This window comes from Dama dama, chromosome 19, assembly GCF_033118175.1.
Source record: "Dama dama isolate Ldn47 chromosome 19, ASM3311817v1, whole genome shotgun sequence".
Lineage (NCBI taxonomy): Eukaryota > Metazoa > Chordata > Mammalia > Artiodactyla > Cervidae > Dama > Dama dama.
Window position 1 is genome coordinate 8,944,993 of NC_083699.1, and position 17,132 is coordinate 8,962,124.

A 17,132-nucleotide genomic window follows, 5' to 3' on the forward strand; every position below is an offset into this window, starting at 1 on the left:
ATTGTACTGTGTTAAGAAACTAGTGTCCTGTATAAATCAGACTGAACTGGCATCTTGATGATGTTGTTGGGTTTTTATTATGAGGTTAAGACCTTTCTAAAGGTCAGCACAGATGGTTTTAGTTCTTTTTTTAAAAAGTTCTTTTGGTTAGCTTTACTGCTATCAGGGAGGGGAACTCTTATGAATGTGTCTTTATGCCTACAAATATCCCACACCTGTTTGAAAGGATAAATGTTTTGGAGAGAATTTAACTATACCAAATAAAAGAAGAATGAGACCAAGCTCTCCTAATAGGTGACTGAACAAAGAGGAAAATAAGTAAGGTAGCATAATACAGCAGTTATTTTGAAAGAAGGAGTTCAGATTTTCTGTTCTTGGATTTGAGATGAGAATAAGATGTTAAAAAAGAAATTTCCTGCATGTAGCTGCAAATATGGACTTGTACTCAAACTCTAGCGCTGGCCTCAGTGGAAAATGGGATAAATAGAGCAAATTGAGGGAAGAGAAGAAAATCTTGGGGAACAGCACAGAGCAGGAATAGGAACTGGATTTAACAAAGGAGATAGGAAGATAATGCATATAGTGTTGTCCTATAAAAGTGCCCTATAATACTTCTTTTGAAGTATTTTTTAAGAGTTTAGCACCAAGAAATCCTTTGTCTCCAGGTTACAGATTTTTCCTGCTATCATTGATATTTCTCCCTTCTCTATTTTGTATATGCTTTGTCTTTTCCAATTAATTTAGGCACAGTTTCGTTATTAAGACAGCATTCAATAATGTAGCAATTCCAACTGGATGTCCTTATTAAAACAAACCTAAGTATTGTACAACATAAAACCTCCATCACAGAATGAAAGTTAACAAGTCATTTTCATAGGAAATCTTAATAGACAAATTTATGCTCCATGATTATTAACCCAGGAGTCTGATTTCTAAAATAAAACCCATTTGCACACCATTTCTCATTTGATAACCAGATGCCTTTCATGATGCTAATTCTCCTTTGGTAGCAGTGGTTACAGACTAAGGTCTGCTGGTCACAGATGCCCTTCCCTACTCTAGGACTTCTATTCATTTGTTTAACATACTCTAATTAAGCCTGCCTCTATAATATAGTTTTCCAGGTTCCAAAAACAATTCAAAGATAATATCAGGAGAGTCTCTGTCTTCAAGGAGATTACTTTTCAGGGATTATTAATAGTCATTGGAATCAATTTTTAAAATTACCTTGTTTTTGTTGAAGTCTTTTGGTATCTTTAAAACCTATGTAACAATGTAGAAATAATTGTCATTTTCCAATTGAAAAATCTAACTAATTCATTCAAAGGAGAAAAGAAACATGAATTTAGGAATAAGGGAAATTGAACTCTTGCCTTTGAAATTGAATGCTTCTCTCAGAAGGCATATCTGGCATTAAAGGATCATCCTTAAAGAATATTAGCATTGAGTCATAATGTTCTTCAATGGTTGATAATAATTTTTAAAAAATATACTTAATAATTATTTAGTGAATCAATAATATAGACTCTCATTTTGTCCAGTGCAATGCTAGATATGAGAGAATTTTAAAGTAATTATCACATGAATTAAGAACCAGAAGTAACATACAAATTTAAATACATAACACAGTACTTGATTGTTTACAAAGCCTAGTCATGAACATTGCCTTATTTGATTATATATCATTGTCTCTTTTGAACTGGCATAAATAGAATACAGTAGACAGTCAGGACTTATTCAGTGGGGCAGATTAAAATGTTGCAGAAGGCAAAGAAGGACAAAATGAGTATGGACTGGAGTAGCAGGGGAATTTTACTTAAATTGCAAAATGTACTGTTCTCTATTTATCTTTAAAAAGTCTCGTTTCCTAGCTGGATGCTTCAGTGTTCTTTCTTTAAGTCAGTTGTTATGTAGATTTGAACGAACAATTAAGGGGGGAGTATGTGCTATTAAAGGCAGGTCTATAAGAAACAAAATAAGATTCTTATAAAAGCCATCATTGAGAGGAGTACAAAGAAGAGGTGACTGTATGCTATTTCTTTTAGAGCTACTTCCTCATTTCCAGTAAACCCTCTTTCTGGATTCCTTTCTACACTGAGCATGTTGTGACCCAAGGCTCCTTTCTCATGAATGTCCTGTTCTGGTCATAACTGCTGCCAGGAATGTGAGGAAGTGTTGTTCAGATCAACCCAGACAATTATGTGCTGTGTGCACGTGTTTAACTAGACCAGTGATCAGAAATGACACTTGACTGCGAAATGACAAAGTTGGATAGGGTGAGTGAACATTCCCTTGGTCCCTTTAATTCTCTCTGGGCCAAACAAAATAACCAAACACACATGCACACACAGCTGAAAAGTGCTTTTAAATACCTCAGGTTTTTGTGTGTTTTTAAAAAATTTTCCCAAGACAGCTTGAACAAGCCATTGCGTGTTAACAGTGGTGGTGGTGGTGACAAGCGCGGAGGTGCCTGTGCTCATGAGTCCTCCCCCGAGCCTCCCTCGGCGCCTCTCCGGTCTCCGCCTCCGTGTGTTACATTGCAGGCCTCACGTGTGCAGGTCACAGGGACGGGCTAGAGGAGATCGCCGTGGGGAAATAAGAGAGAGATGAAGGGAATCTTACCATATCTCAGTTCCTATGCCAGGAAGCATTTTATATTTCTTCAGTCAAAGGGGCATATAGGTCAGTCTCGGCCCTCTTATTTGAACTTGATGCTTAAAAGTGATTCAGACAAGAGAGGAAATGGAATTTATTTGAGTAGATGTATGTCATATTAAATGCATACTTGCAATACTGGTACAGTTTTTAAAAATTACAGTTAATTTACAAGTTTGTGTTAGTTTCTGGTGTAAAGCAAACTGATTCAGTTATACATACATATATAAATACAGTCTTTTTTATATTCTTCTCAATTATAGTCTAAGATATTGACTATAGTTCCCTGTGCTATACAGTAGGACCTTGTTGTTTATGTATTTCATATATAGTAGTTTGTATCTGCTGATCCCAAACTCCTAACTTATCCCTCACCCTCTTCCCCTTTGGTAACCATAAGTATGTTTTCTATGTCTGTGAATTTGTTTCTGTTTTTCAAACAAGTTCATTTGTATCATATTTTAGATTCCACATATAAGTGGTATATTTTTCTTTCTCTGACTTACCTCTTTTAGTATGATAATCTCTGGGTCCATCCATTTTGCTCCACATGGCATTATTTCATTCTATTTTGTGACTGGGTAATAGTACATTTTATATATGTACCACATCTTGTTTATCCATTCATCTGCCATTGGACATTTAGGTTGCTTCCATGTCTTGGCTTGTAAATAGTATTGCTATGAACACTGGGGGCTGTGTATCTTCAAATTGATTTTCTCAGGATATATGCCCAGGAGTGGGATTGTTGGATCATATGGTAACTCCAGTTTCAGTTTTGTAAGGACCCTCCATACTGTTTTACATAGTGGCTGTACCAACTTACATTCCCACTGACAGTGCAAGAGGATTCTCTTTTCTTCACACCCTCTCCAGCATTTACTATTTGTAGACTTTTTGATAATGGCCATTCTGAGTGGTGTGAGGTTATACCTCATTGTAGATTTGATTTGCATTTCTCAACTAATGAGCTATACTGAATATCTCTTCATATTCCTATTGGACATCTGTATGTCTTCTTTGGAAAAATATCTGTCTAGTACCAGTACATTTAAAACTTAAAATTAGTGTATAAACCAATCACAGTAGTGCCTCGTGGCACTCTAGTTGGATAACATAGAACCAACGTAGAAATAGCCAGAGAATAAGTACCAGATTGTATACTAACTAACTGCTAAATTATTAGTTAAAAGCAATAAACCCAATACTGCCATATTTATTCTCTCTTATGTAATGCATACTTTTGAAAACAATTTTTGTTGGAATAACTATTCTACTCTCAGATTTATCACTATCTTCCAAAATGAAAAACATCCAAATTTCAACATACAGGATTCAGCTGCTGCAGCTGTAGCACCAAAAAAAAAAAAAGGCAAATTCAAACCTCAGATGAACGTATTTGCTAAATAGCATTTTCCATCTTTGTTGGCTTTCAGTCATTGTTATTTTGGCTGATTTGATTTGGAGAGCTGACATTCAATGCTTTAACATTTCTAAGCCCCTTTTGGAGACCCCAAGTGGAAATAGAAAAAGTAAGAGGTAATTAAGAACTATTGAAATACTGAAAGTAAAGAAATTCTTCAGGGGAATAAAACCTTTTATAAACCAAGAAAAGAAATTCTTCAGGGGAATGAAACCTTTTATAAACCAAGAAAAGAAAAGAACCCAGGCAACTGGGTATAGAGAAACCAAGAAGACAAATTTGAAATAGAATAAAGAAAATAATAAAAGGTATCATGTTGTTACAAAAATACATAAGTAAAATCAGCATAAGGAAATCAGATGGAAAGGAAGAAATTGAAGGAAAAGGTATTTTCTAAAGTCAAAAGACAGTTGCACATGAGGCAGAAGACACGGGTTCCAACCTCACCTGTTGTTTGTGGGTTGTGTGGCTCTACAGAATGTCCAAAGTTTCTGGGCTTCACTTTCAATTCTGTAAAATCACTTCAAATTCTCAAATTCTTTGAAAGAAGACATTTTTGCATCTCTTCATTTCTTCTTTGCTATTTATTGCTAAACAATTAGCAGTACTGAATTTGCTACTTTAGACTGACTAAAAATAGACATACTAATATAATACACCCTGTTTTACAGGGTTAAAATAGCTGACAACTCAGATGGGTAAATAAGTCTTTTTTTCTCTAGGTCTAGTTTCCTGTAACTGTTCATAATTCTCCTGAGCATACGTAGCCCACGGTACACTTAGAATGCATGGCTGTGGACTGGTATCCCAGAAATACTAAATATTTCGTTAATGTTTTCTGACTAAAATGAAAGCAAGAAAAGAGAGTGTGATTAATTTGTCTGTGGTAACTGAGGATAAAAAGCAGACTGAAGTCTGTGGTTTTATAAAAACAAAAGAAATTATTCAGGCTGTTTCTACGTTTTACAAATGTATTGCTTCCACTTTGCTTTTAAGCATTTCATTTAGTATTTCCACTTTGATTATAATTCATAACCAAAATGAGACAATCTGTGTAAAGTGCTTATTAGAGTGCCTGGTACATGGTAAGTGTTCAATGAATATTAGCCTACTGTTGTTTACTTGAAAATGTGTTTGTATTTTACAACTTTTACTTTCTATATAAAAAGATGGTTTAGCAGAGGCAGATTCATGCATTAGTAGTAAAGGCGGAAACAAATAAAATTATAAAAAGCCATAAGGAAGCCAGATTGGGGAAAGAAAGGAGACATAGATATACACATTAATTGTGAAAAGAAATTTGGGGCCATGATTTGTTCTATTCCCCACTCTGTCAGTGTCCACACACACACACATACACACACACACACACACTTTAGAAATTCTTGTCCACAGTCAGAAGGAATTTTTTTTTTTTAATTCATGAATTAGAGTTTGATTTATCACAAAAGGAAATATCTTTTGGGCCTACATTCCTTATCAGCATATGTTAAAAATTGCTTTATGTTTTTGTTTAGAAGGATAGTCTGCCCTCTGCTCCAGTACACTCAGAAGAAAATAGCAATGCTTCTTTGTGAACAGAAAGCATGTACCTGACAAAATATAGCTTTAGAAATAATAGCAGAACACATGGACCCACTTCAGTGTATATGTAGTTTCCATCAAGAAGGAGGAGTTGGTAGAGTGAGAAGGACAAATTGTGAGGAAAATCTTGTTCTCACTGGAAAGAGAGGATCATGATAGTTTAGGATGGTTTGAGAAAAATTAGATGTGCTGATCTTGATTTATAAATTCAGGTCACACACACAAAAATAAAGATGGGGCAACCACTAAGGCAGGTGAATGTGGTTCAGAGTCCTTCCTTAGATTAATGTAAAGTTAGAGTCACAAAAAGCCACTTCTGCCCCCAAAATGTTTCCAATTAGGATTGAATAGTGAGGGCATTTCAGTGGTGGGAACACTAAGGGGGAACACAGAACTATCTCACTGATGGATCTAATTTAGAGAAAGACAGGCTATTAAACTCAAAAGTTTAAGCTTAAAATATTAATATCATCCCAAACCATCAGGAACATATATGCATATCAAGTTATAATACTTTGTAATACTAAAAGCCAATACATTGAAAAGTGAAAGTTAGGATTAGAGGAGAATGAGGAAGCCAAAAGATGGACCTATCAATGACTGATCCAGCTGAGGATGGATATGAGAAAAAAAGCCACATAACACTTTTTTGATATTTCTTTTGCTATTGCTATAAAGTTGACATATTGTTCATAGTTGAGGGAGCCTTCTATATGACAGACACTGTGTTGGATAATAGAAAAATGTTGGCTGGCTTGAAGTTCCCTATCCAACCAGAGCTCAAACTTTTATGGATTTTAAGAAAAGAAAAAGCCCTGAGTTCTGGATGTCAAACATGTCCTAGGGAAGAAGTGCTGTGGAAGCACAGTGCAGGGAGCGGCCCAAACTGAGTGGGAATTATGGAGAACGCATCTCAAGCAGGTGAAATCTGAGATGAGCCTTGAAAAATGAAGGAAAGTTTTCTAGGCAGAGAAGAAGGAAGAGAGAGGACAGCCCACACAGAATAAACAGCACAAACAAAATACAAATACAAAAACAACAAAATACAAAAATAAAAGATCAAAGGCCAGAGACCATCTGGGGAAATGCGAAGGGTCTAAGGTGAAGGACATACTGAAGTATTGTGAGGAGACCCGAGCCCAGAGACAAGGTGGCTTGCTCAGCCAAATGTGGAAGTGGGTTTTGTAGGTCCTGCTGAATAGTTAGAACCTTATCCTGCAGGCCACGGGGATGAGTCATACTGAAGGATGCGTGCTTTTGAGAAATGACACTCATGATAATGTAGAAGGTAGAAGAAAGAGGTTAAAGATATAAGGCCTGTTATCATGCAGGTAAGGAAAAAGAAAGGCTTCAATGAAAATAGTGTCAGGGATGCAGAGATAATGAGGAGGGCCATTGGGGTTGAGTGATAGGACATCATGTGGAAGGTGGAGGAGAAAGAGCATTGGTGGTAACTTTGGTTTCTGTCTAGAGGAATGATGCTGCATAGTGAAGGGGTTGAGGAGGAGGAACAAGTGATGGGTTTCAGTAGAGTCAGATAAGGCTTTTAGTGCCAGTGAGAAATTCTGGTGATTTCATTAGGAAGCCCTAAAGATCCATCCTGGAGATACAGATCAGGGGTTCAATATCTAATGGGTGTTACTTAAAAGTCATAGGAGTGAATGAGATAACCAATGGAGCATAGGTAAGAAAAAGTTAGATAGAATGAGCCAAGGAGAGAATCCTCGGAAATGCTAAAGATGCCAACAGGGGGACCAAAAATACAGCACTGTGCCGAAAGCAGCACTCAGAAGACAAGTGGGAGAAAAACTAAGAGAGTTATATTTTGGCCAAAGCATCATGTGAAAGATAGGATCAGGTGCTAATATGTTACTATTATGTATCCTAATATGGGCAAATCTAATTTGTGGTTCTACAAAGTCATAACTAGATATCCCCACTCTCCTTGTGGAAATAACCAGAATTGCAGACACAACAACTATAAGAAAATGTTATTCTAGGACTTCCCTGGTGGTACAGTGGATAAGAATCCACCTGCCAATGCAGGGGACGTGAGTTTGGTCCCTGGAAGATTCCACATGCTGCAGGCAACTAAAGCCCATGTGCCACAACTACAGAGCCCACGTGCCACAACTACTGAAGCCCCTACACTTAGAGCCTGTGCTCTGCAACAAGAGAAGCCACTGCAATGAGAAGCCCATCCACCATAAGGAAAAGTAGCCCCGCTTTCCACAACTAGAGAAAACCCACGTGCAGCAGTGATGATCCAGGGCAACCAAAAAATAAATAAGTTAGTGTAAAAGAACCAAATGTTATTCTAGAACTAGATAAGCAATGCAAAATCAATAAAGTGAAAGCAATTCCTATAACATTGAATATTGACTGAACCTAGACCCAGTTTGATTAAAAAATACGTGCAATGAGATATTATTTTATAGGAGGCACTAAGGATTAATGATGGTATAGATGAAGTGAAAGTCGCCCAGTCATGTTGGACTATTTGAGACCCCGTGGACCATACAGCCCATGGAATTCTCCAGGCCAGAATACTGGAGTGGGTAGCCTTTCCTTTCTCCAGGGGATCTTACCAACCCAGGGATCGAACCCAGGTCTCCCGCATTGCAGGTGGATTCTTTACCAGCTGAGCCACCAGGGAAGCCCAAGAATACTGGAGTGGGTAGCCTATCCCTTCTCCAGTGGATCTTCCTGACCCAGGAATCGAACTGGAGTCTCCTGCATTGCAGGCAGATTCTTTACCAACTGAGCTATGAGGGAAGCCCCAAGGTATAGATGCTGAGTTCTGAAAAATAAATTTGGCCATAAACATGTGAAAGACTCCAAATTAATGATGTTTCACTTATTTTCTTTTGCTTCAAATATTATTCAAATTATGCACTGAATAGATGTTCCTATGCTCTTCACATTCTTCATAATATGTTTGCCTACACTCATACATACACACAGAAGTGATGTACATAGCATGTACTATTTTGGACCCATTTAAAAACACCAGGCTAACTATTCAGCCAGTAAAACTTAAATGACGTCTCTCTTATGTTTCCGAGGGAAAAACATTACACTGTACTCACAAACTGCGTGTGTTTTTTCCATCAGTAAATATATGTCATATGTCAAAATAAACTGGCCAAGGAAATGTAAATAAATGATTCAGTACAACCCATTACTAGTACTGGAAAAAGACTTAAAAGCGTAACGCCTACAGATTGTGAGTCAGGAACACCAGGTTTTCACATAATGGGTGGTGCATGCTGTAATGAGAAACAGGGGCAGGAGGGGAAGCTGTGACATGGATGGGTGCCAAGGCATCTTGTGCACTCAGACTCACCATAACATATTGAAATGCCCTATTTTTGGGTCCTTCTCTTCCAACCATAAGTCTTCTCAAGGAAAAAAATAGCTTATAGTCACCTTTTTACCATTATACACGACACAATTTAAACACTAAACAAATCCATTAGGCTGAATCAACTTACTTGACCAGTAGATGTCAAGAACCATGATAAACAAGTTAAGAAGGGCATAGCATTGTTCAACATAGTTCTGGAAGTCCTAGCTATAGCAATCAAAGTAAAAGAAATAAAAGGAATCCAGATCGGAAAAGAAGTAAAGCTCTCACTGTTTGCAGATGATATGATACTGTACATAAAAAGCCCTAAAGATAGTATCAAAAAATTACTAGAGCTAAGCAATGAATTTAACAAAGTTGCGGGATACAAAACCAATACACAGAAATCAGTTGCATTTCTATATACTAACAATGAAAAAATCAGAAAGAGAAATTAAGGAATCAAACCCATTCACCATTGTAACAAAAAGAATTAAATATCTAGAAATAAACTAACCCAAGGAGACAAAAGAACTGTACACAGAAAATTATAAGACGCTAATGAAAGAAAGACTTCCCTGCTGGCTCAGATGGTAATCAAAGATGACATAAACAGATGGAGAGAGATTCCATGTCCCTGGGTAGGAAGGATCAATATTGTGAAAATGACTATACTACCAAATGCAATCTACAGATTCAATGTGAGCCTTATCAAATTACCAGTGGCATTTTTCACAGAATTAGAACAAAAAATTTCACAATTCATATGGAAACAAAAAAGACCCCGAATAGCCAAAGCAGTCTTGAGAAAGAAGAATGGAGCTGGAGGGAATCAACCTTCCTGACTTCAGATTATACTACAAAGCTATAGCCATGAAGACAGTGTGGTACTGGCACAAAATCAGAAATATAGACCAATGGAACAAGACAGAAAGCCCAGAAATACACCCATGCACCTATGGGCACCTTATTTTTGACAAAGGAGGCAAAAATATACAATGGGGCAAAGACAGCCTCTTCAATAAATGGTGCTGGGAAAACTGGGCAGCTACATGTAAAAGAATGAAATTAGAATACTTTCTGACACCATACATAAAGATAAATTCAAAAGGGATTAAAGACCTAAATGTAAGACCATAAACTATAAAACTCTTAGAGGAAAACATAGGCAGACATAAATCAAAGCAAGATCCTCTATGACCCACCTCGAGAGTAATGGAAATAAAAACAAAAGTAAACAAATGGGACCTGATTAAACCTAAAAGCTTTTGCACAGCAAAGGAAACTATAGGCAAGGTGAAAAGACAACCCTCAGAATGGGAGAAAATAATAGGAAATGAAACAACTGACAAAGGATTAATTTCCAAAATATGCAAGCCTCCCATACAACACAATGCCAGGAACAGAAACAACCCAATTAAAAAGTGGGAAAAAGACTTAAGCAGATATTTCTCCGAAGGAGACATACAGATGGCTAACAAACACATGAAAAGATGCCCAACATCAGTCATTATTAGAGAAATGCAAATCAAAACCACAATGAGATATCACCTCACACTACTCAGAATGGCCGTCATCAAAAAGTCTACAAACAATAAATGCTGGAGAGGGTGTGGAGAAAGGGAAGGCGATTGCACTGTTGGTTCAGTTCAGTTCAGTCACTCAGTTGTGTCTGAGTCTTTACAACCCCATGAACCGCAGCACGCCAGGCCTCCCTGTCTATCACCAACTCCCGGAGTCCACCCAAACCCATGTCCATCAAGTCAGTGATGCCATCCAACCATCTCATCCTCCGTCGTCCCTTTCTCCTCCTACCCTCAATCTTTCCCCGCATCAGGGTCTTTTCCAATGAGTCAGTTCTTTGCATCAGGTGGCCAAAGTATTGGAATTTCAGCTTCAACATCAGTCCTTCCAATGAACACCCAGGACTGATCTCCTTTAGGATGGACTGGCTGGATCTCCTTGCAGTCCAAGGGACTCTCAAGAGTCTTCTCCAACACCACAGTTCAAAAACATCAATTCTTTGGCATTCAGCTCTCTTTACAGTCCAACTCTCACATCCATACATGACCACTGGAAAAACCATAGCCTTGACTAGACAGACCTTTGTTGGCAAAGTAATGTCTCTGCTTTTTAATATGCTGTCTAGGTTGGTCACAACTTTCCTTCCAAGGAGTAAGCGTCTTTTAATTTCATGGCTGCAGTCACCATCTGCAGTGATTTTGGAGCCCAGAAAAATAAAGTCAGCCACTGTTTCCACTGTTTCTCCATCTATCTCCCATGAAGTGATGGGGCCGGATGCCATGATCTTAGTTTTCTGAATGTTGAACTTTAAGCCAACTTTTTCACTCTCCTCTTTCACTTTCTTTAAGAGGCTCTTTAGTTCTTCTTCCCTTTCTGCCATCAAGGTGGTGTCATCTGCATATCTGTGGTTATTGACATTTCTCCCAGCAATCTTGATTCCAGCTTGTGCTTCTTCCAGCCCAGCATTTCTTGTGATGTACTCTGCATAGAAGTTAAATAAGCAATATATAGTCTTGACATACTCCTTTTCCTATTTGGAACCAGTCTGTTGTTCCATGTCCAGTTCTAATTGTTGCTTCCTGACCTGCATACAAGTTTCTCAAGAGGCAGGTCAGGTGGTCGGGTATGCCTGTCTCTTTCAGAATTTCCACAGTTTATTGTGATCCACACAGTCAAAGGCTTTGGCATAGTCAATAAAGCAGAAATAGATGTTTTTCTGGAACTCTCTTGCTTTTTTGATGATCCATCAGATGTTGGCAATTTGATCTCTGGTTCCTTTGCCTTTTCTAAAACCAGCTTGAACATCTGGAGGTTCATGGTTCATGTATTGCTGAAGCCTGGCTTGGAGAATTTTAAGCATTACTTTACTTAAAGTAAGTAAGTAATGTGTGAGATGAGTGCAATTGTGCAGTAGTTAGAGCATTCTTTGGCGTTGCCTTTCTTTGGGATTGGAATGAAAACTGACCTTTTCAGGCCTGTGGCCACTGCTGAGTTTTCCAGATTTGCTGGCATACTGAGTGCAGCACTTTCACAACATCATCTTCCAGGATTTGAAATAGCTCAACTGGGATTCCATCACCTCCACTAGCTTTGTTCATAGTGGTGCTTCCTAAGGCCCACTTGACTTTGCATTGCAGAATGTCTGGTTCTAGGTGATCACACCATCATGATTATCTGGATCGTGAAGATCTTTTATGTACAGTTCTTCTGTGTATTCTTGCCACCTCTTCTTAATATCTTCTGCTTCTGTTATGTCCCTACCATTTCTGTCCTTTATTGATCCCATCTTTGCATGAAATATTCCCTTGGTATCTAATTTTCTTGAAGAGATCTCTAGTCTTTCCCATTCTATTGTTTTCCTCTATTTCTTTCTGTTGGTCACTGAGGAAGACTTTCTTATCTCTCCTGGTTATTCTTTGGAACTCTGCATTCAAATGGGTATATCTTTCCTTTTCTCCTTCACTTTTCACTTCCCATCTTTTCACAGCTATTTTAAGGCCTCCTCAGACAGCCATTTTGCTTTTTTGCACTTCTTTTTCTTGAGGAATGTCTTGATTCCTGTGTCCTGTACAATGTCACGAACCTCCGTCCATAGTTCATCAGGCACTCTGTCTATCAGATCTAGTCCCTTAAATCTATTTCTCACTTCCACTGTATAATCACAAGGGATTTGATTTAGGTCATACCTGAATGGTCTAGTGGTTTTCTCTACTTTCTTCAATTTCAGTCTGAGTTTGGCAATAAGGAGTTCATGATCTGAGCCACAGTCAGCTCCCAGTCTTGTTTTTGCTGACTATATAGAGCTTCTCCATGTTTGGCTGCAAAGAATATAATCAATCTGATTTTGGTGTCGACCATCTGGTGATGTCCATGTGTACTATTGGTGGGAATATAAATTGATATAGCCACTATGGAAGACGGTATGGAGATTCCTTAAAAACTACAAATAAAGCCACCATATGACCCAGCAATCCCACTCCTAGACTCTGAGGAAACCAAAATTGAAAAAGACACGTGTATCCCATTGTTCATTGCAGCACTGTTTACAATAACTAGAACATGGAAGCAACCTAGATGTCCATCAACAGATGAATGGATAAAGAAGTTGTGGTGCATATACATGATGGAATATCACTCACTCCTAAAAAGGAATATCTTTGAGTCAGTTCTGATGAGGTGGATTAACCTAGAATCTATTATACAGAGTGAAGTGAGTCAGAAAGAGAAAGATAAATATTGTATTCTAACACATATATATGGAATCTAGAAAAATGGTACTGAAGAATTTATTTACAGGACAAAAATAGAGAAACAGACATAGAGAATAGACTTACGGACTTGGGGAGACGGGAGGAGAGGGTGAGATGGAAGAGTAATATGGAAACTTACATTACCATATGTAAAATAGATAGCCAACGGGATTTTGCTGTATGGCTCAGAAAACTCAAACAGGGACTCTGTATACTCTAGAGGGGTGGGATGGAGTGGGAGATGGGAGGGAGGTTCAAAAGGGAGGGGACACATGTTTACCTATGGCTGATTCATGTTCAGTTTGACAGAAAACAGCAACATTCTGTGAACAATTATGCTTCAATAAAAAAATAAATTAAAAAATACATACAAAAAAAGAAGGGTATAGCAAGATTGTTTACCACACCCGGGAAATGATTAAACTGATCTAAACTAGTGAAGTGGTTGTCTGAAGGAAGCTCAGAGAAAAAAATAAGATGAAACCATGCAGAAACATGTGCTCTCCTCAAGCAGAGAAGAGAACAAAGTGTAAGTGTTGTCAGTTAAAAGGGCCAGAATTCAGTAGGGAAGGGAACCTTACTTCCGCCAAGGTAGACAAAGCAATGTCATTCAGGCCCCTGACCAAGTGTCTAGCCATGCTTTACATTGAATTCTAAGTTTATCTAAGTTTATCTGTGTGACACTTTTAGTTACTGTTTGAACACAACTCCTCTGACTTTATTAGATTATAGGAAGTTGTCAGCAAATAACACTTGTGCCTGGCACATAGTGAAAATCACAAAAAATATCCAAATGAATATATTTGAATTTTCCCACTCAAACGGGCCATTATAAACTGTAGCTACCATTAACTGTGGCTGAGAAATGACCACATGCCATTCTTGACTGAGCCCAAGCCTGGGCAGTAATAATACTAACAATGCAGTTAGTAACAACCAACACAACATCTCAACAGTGCCAGACATTCTTCTCAGTTCTTCATATGCATTAACTCATTTAGTCTTAACTGATCATCCTATTATTCTCCCAACTTTGTAGAAGAGGAAACTGAGGCATAGAAAAACAAGCAGAAATGAGACACATAAACACAAGGATAAGGAATCCCCCTCCAAGCTCTTATAGAGGAAGACCTGGCTGTTCCCAATTACCAAGTCACAGGTCCACTAGTGGTTAGAGTTCTGCTGAATGTGAGGGACCAAGTGTGGAGGGAATGGAACAAAGAAAGTCCATGTGCCAGATGCCGGTGCTGCTGGTCCTCCTGGGATGCAGTGAAAAGAATCAAAGCTGGTGTACCCGGGTGTCAGGAAGTGGCCATAGACCAACACAGTGGTAGCAATTTAGAAAGCTCATGACTCGGTGTATAGAAGTCAGGCTTCAGAGTTATGTTCCAAGTGCTATATATAATCTTTGAGAACAATTCCATTTGATAGGGCGAAGAAAACCACTGGTATCCTGTCAAGCTGACAGCTCTTCCATCCTGGCATTTGGCATCACAGCCCAGGGAGTGCTGGGGTGAATCTATAACTTGCAGGGACAGGACTCTACTAAGCAAGGGATAACTGGAAAAAGGTAAATTTAAACTTCTTCAAGTCACACATTTAATCCCATTTTGAGTTTGAGAACTCACAGTTAGTTGGATTCAGGCATTTATACAGTGAAATTTAGAATGCATCATTGAAATTCAGGTCAGCTTCTCAAGTGGTGTTTGAGATTATCCAATTCAGTTCAAACATCTTCCTTCTGCCATAAACAGGTACTTGTTTAAGTTGATGAGTTTTCTATCTACAAAAGATCAAGTGTAACTGAGCAAGGCAGTTTTACTGATCTAATAAGTAACACATCTAATAAATAAAGAAGTATATAGGATAAATAGGACTCTCCATCCTGGTGATAAATCAAAATTTCATTTTCCAGGAAGGTGATATTACCAGGAGAGGGCTAGATGAGGCTTTTATCTGTGATCCTTCTGAAACTCTAAGCAATGGTTTATGATCATGCATTTTTTATGGAAAGAGTATCCTTAGATTTTGTCTAATTGCTAAAGCAATCAGGAACCTAGAAAATATTTAAAAATCACAAGTATAAAGGTAATATGTTAGAATTAAGAAAATGTCCACTTTCCACACTGAATTGAAGGGATACCAAAAAGCATTTTCACCAGAGGTTAAACTGATCATCCCTATTCATGCTCTTCCCTTATATACATTTGCATTTTAATGGAATGCATCATAATACCTGGATAAGAGCCTGCCCCACTGACATCCTCAGGTTCAAATCCCAGATCCACTTCTTGCCAGCTCTATAAACTGGAAATGTTGCCTAAGATTTTTCTTGCTTAGTCTTCTCATATAATAGCATCTGCCTCCTACTGCTGTTGAGATTAAATTGCATCAAGTTTGTAGAGCCCTTCTCAAAGCACCTGGCACTTAAGAAAGTAAGTTATTGTGGTTGTATACTTGTGATAAAATTTTATATTAAAAATTTTTTCCAATTTGCAAGTTTTTTTCTCAGAAATTCGTGATGGCTCAGTTGTCAATCATAAAGAAAATGGATTGTATTGTCTATTGACTATTTTATTAGGGACCAACAAATCAAAAGCTGCTTTTGTTTTCCACTGTTGACATATTGCCAGATTTTTGCCAATTTTCCTCAAATATGAGTTGTAATTTAATTTTAAGTAAAACCTGAAACTCCCTTATCCTTGGGAAAATAGAACTTCCTGTTCTTAAAACAAAGACTCAAAGACTTCCTTTGAGTTTATACAAAACAACATGTGTGTATAAGGAATTAAGTAATCCAAAAATATATAATTAAATTTCCCTTAAAATAAGCATTCTTTCAGCTCTTATGTTTTTGATTAGAAAAGAAACATTTCCTAAGTTAGTTCTCTGAACTTTCAAGGATGACACACATGAAGAAAAAAAAGGTAAAATGTTTACCCAAAATTCACTTGAAAGTGAAGTATGGTTTGTCGTAAGAATTTACCTACAGAGAAAGGGAAAAGAGTTTATTCATGTAATGATTTCACTTATTCCTTGAGAGAACACAGGCAATCTGGCTTAAAATTATTGTCCCCAGAGACAGAAAAGAAGACCATGTGAAGATGGAGGTGGAGAGATTAAAGTCCTAAGAAAAAAACTATTGTGCAATTTTTAGTGAAACTTACTTGTTTTTGTATTGTCATTAACAAAACCTCCCAAATGCTCATGTTCCTTTCTATTTTGTGAAAACAATTTTATATTTGGAAGTTAAGCTGAGGACATGTAGATCAGAAAATATGATCATTGTAATATTGATTATATTGTACTTAAAAATTCTAGATTTTTTTCAAGCAACTTGCAAGTGCAAAATTACAGTTGTCTTGTTAAAGAAATACACTAAACTGAGAGGACAATGCATTTTTAAAAAGCTAATTTTAACTCAACTCTGCAAAAATAAAATATCTTTAATTTATTATTATTTCTGGCATGAAAGGTAAATTGACCCAAATAAGCTTTAAAGATCCACAATACTAGAGGAATTTACTACAAATAAACCTTTAGTCTATCTCCCAGTTTCTAGGATGAATAATTTTCATAGCCATTCAAAATTACATTTATTCTCCCTAAAATACAATTTCGAGAACCTTGTATAATAATGCATTCTAGGAAGCAAAATATACTCAGATATACCATGTTTTCTTTTATCTTGCTGTCTATGAAATGTGTTCATCATTTAACTCTGTTAAAAATCTTTAACTGAATTTCTTTAGTATTTTTTCCCGTACTTCCAACACAGATGTCAAATTATTTATTGTTTTGAGTGGAGTTATCTTGTTAGCATAGACATATTTCCATGCACAGATGACAT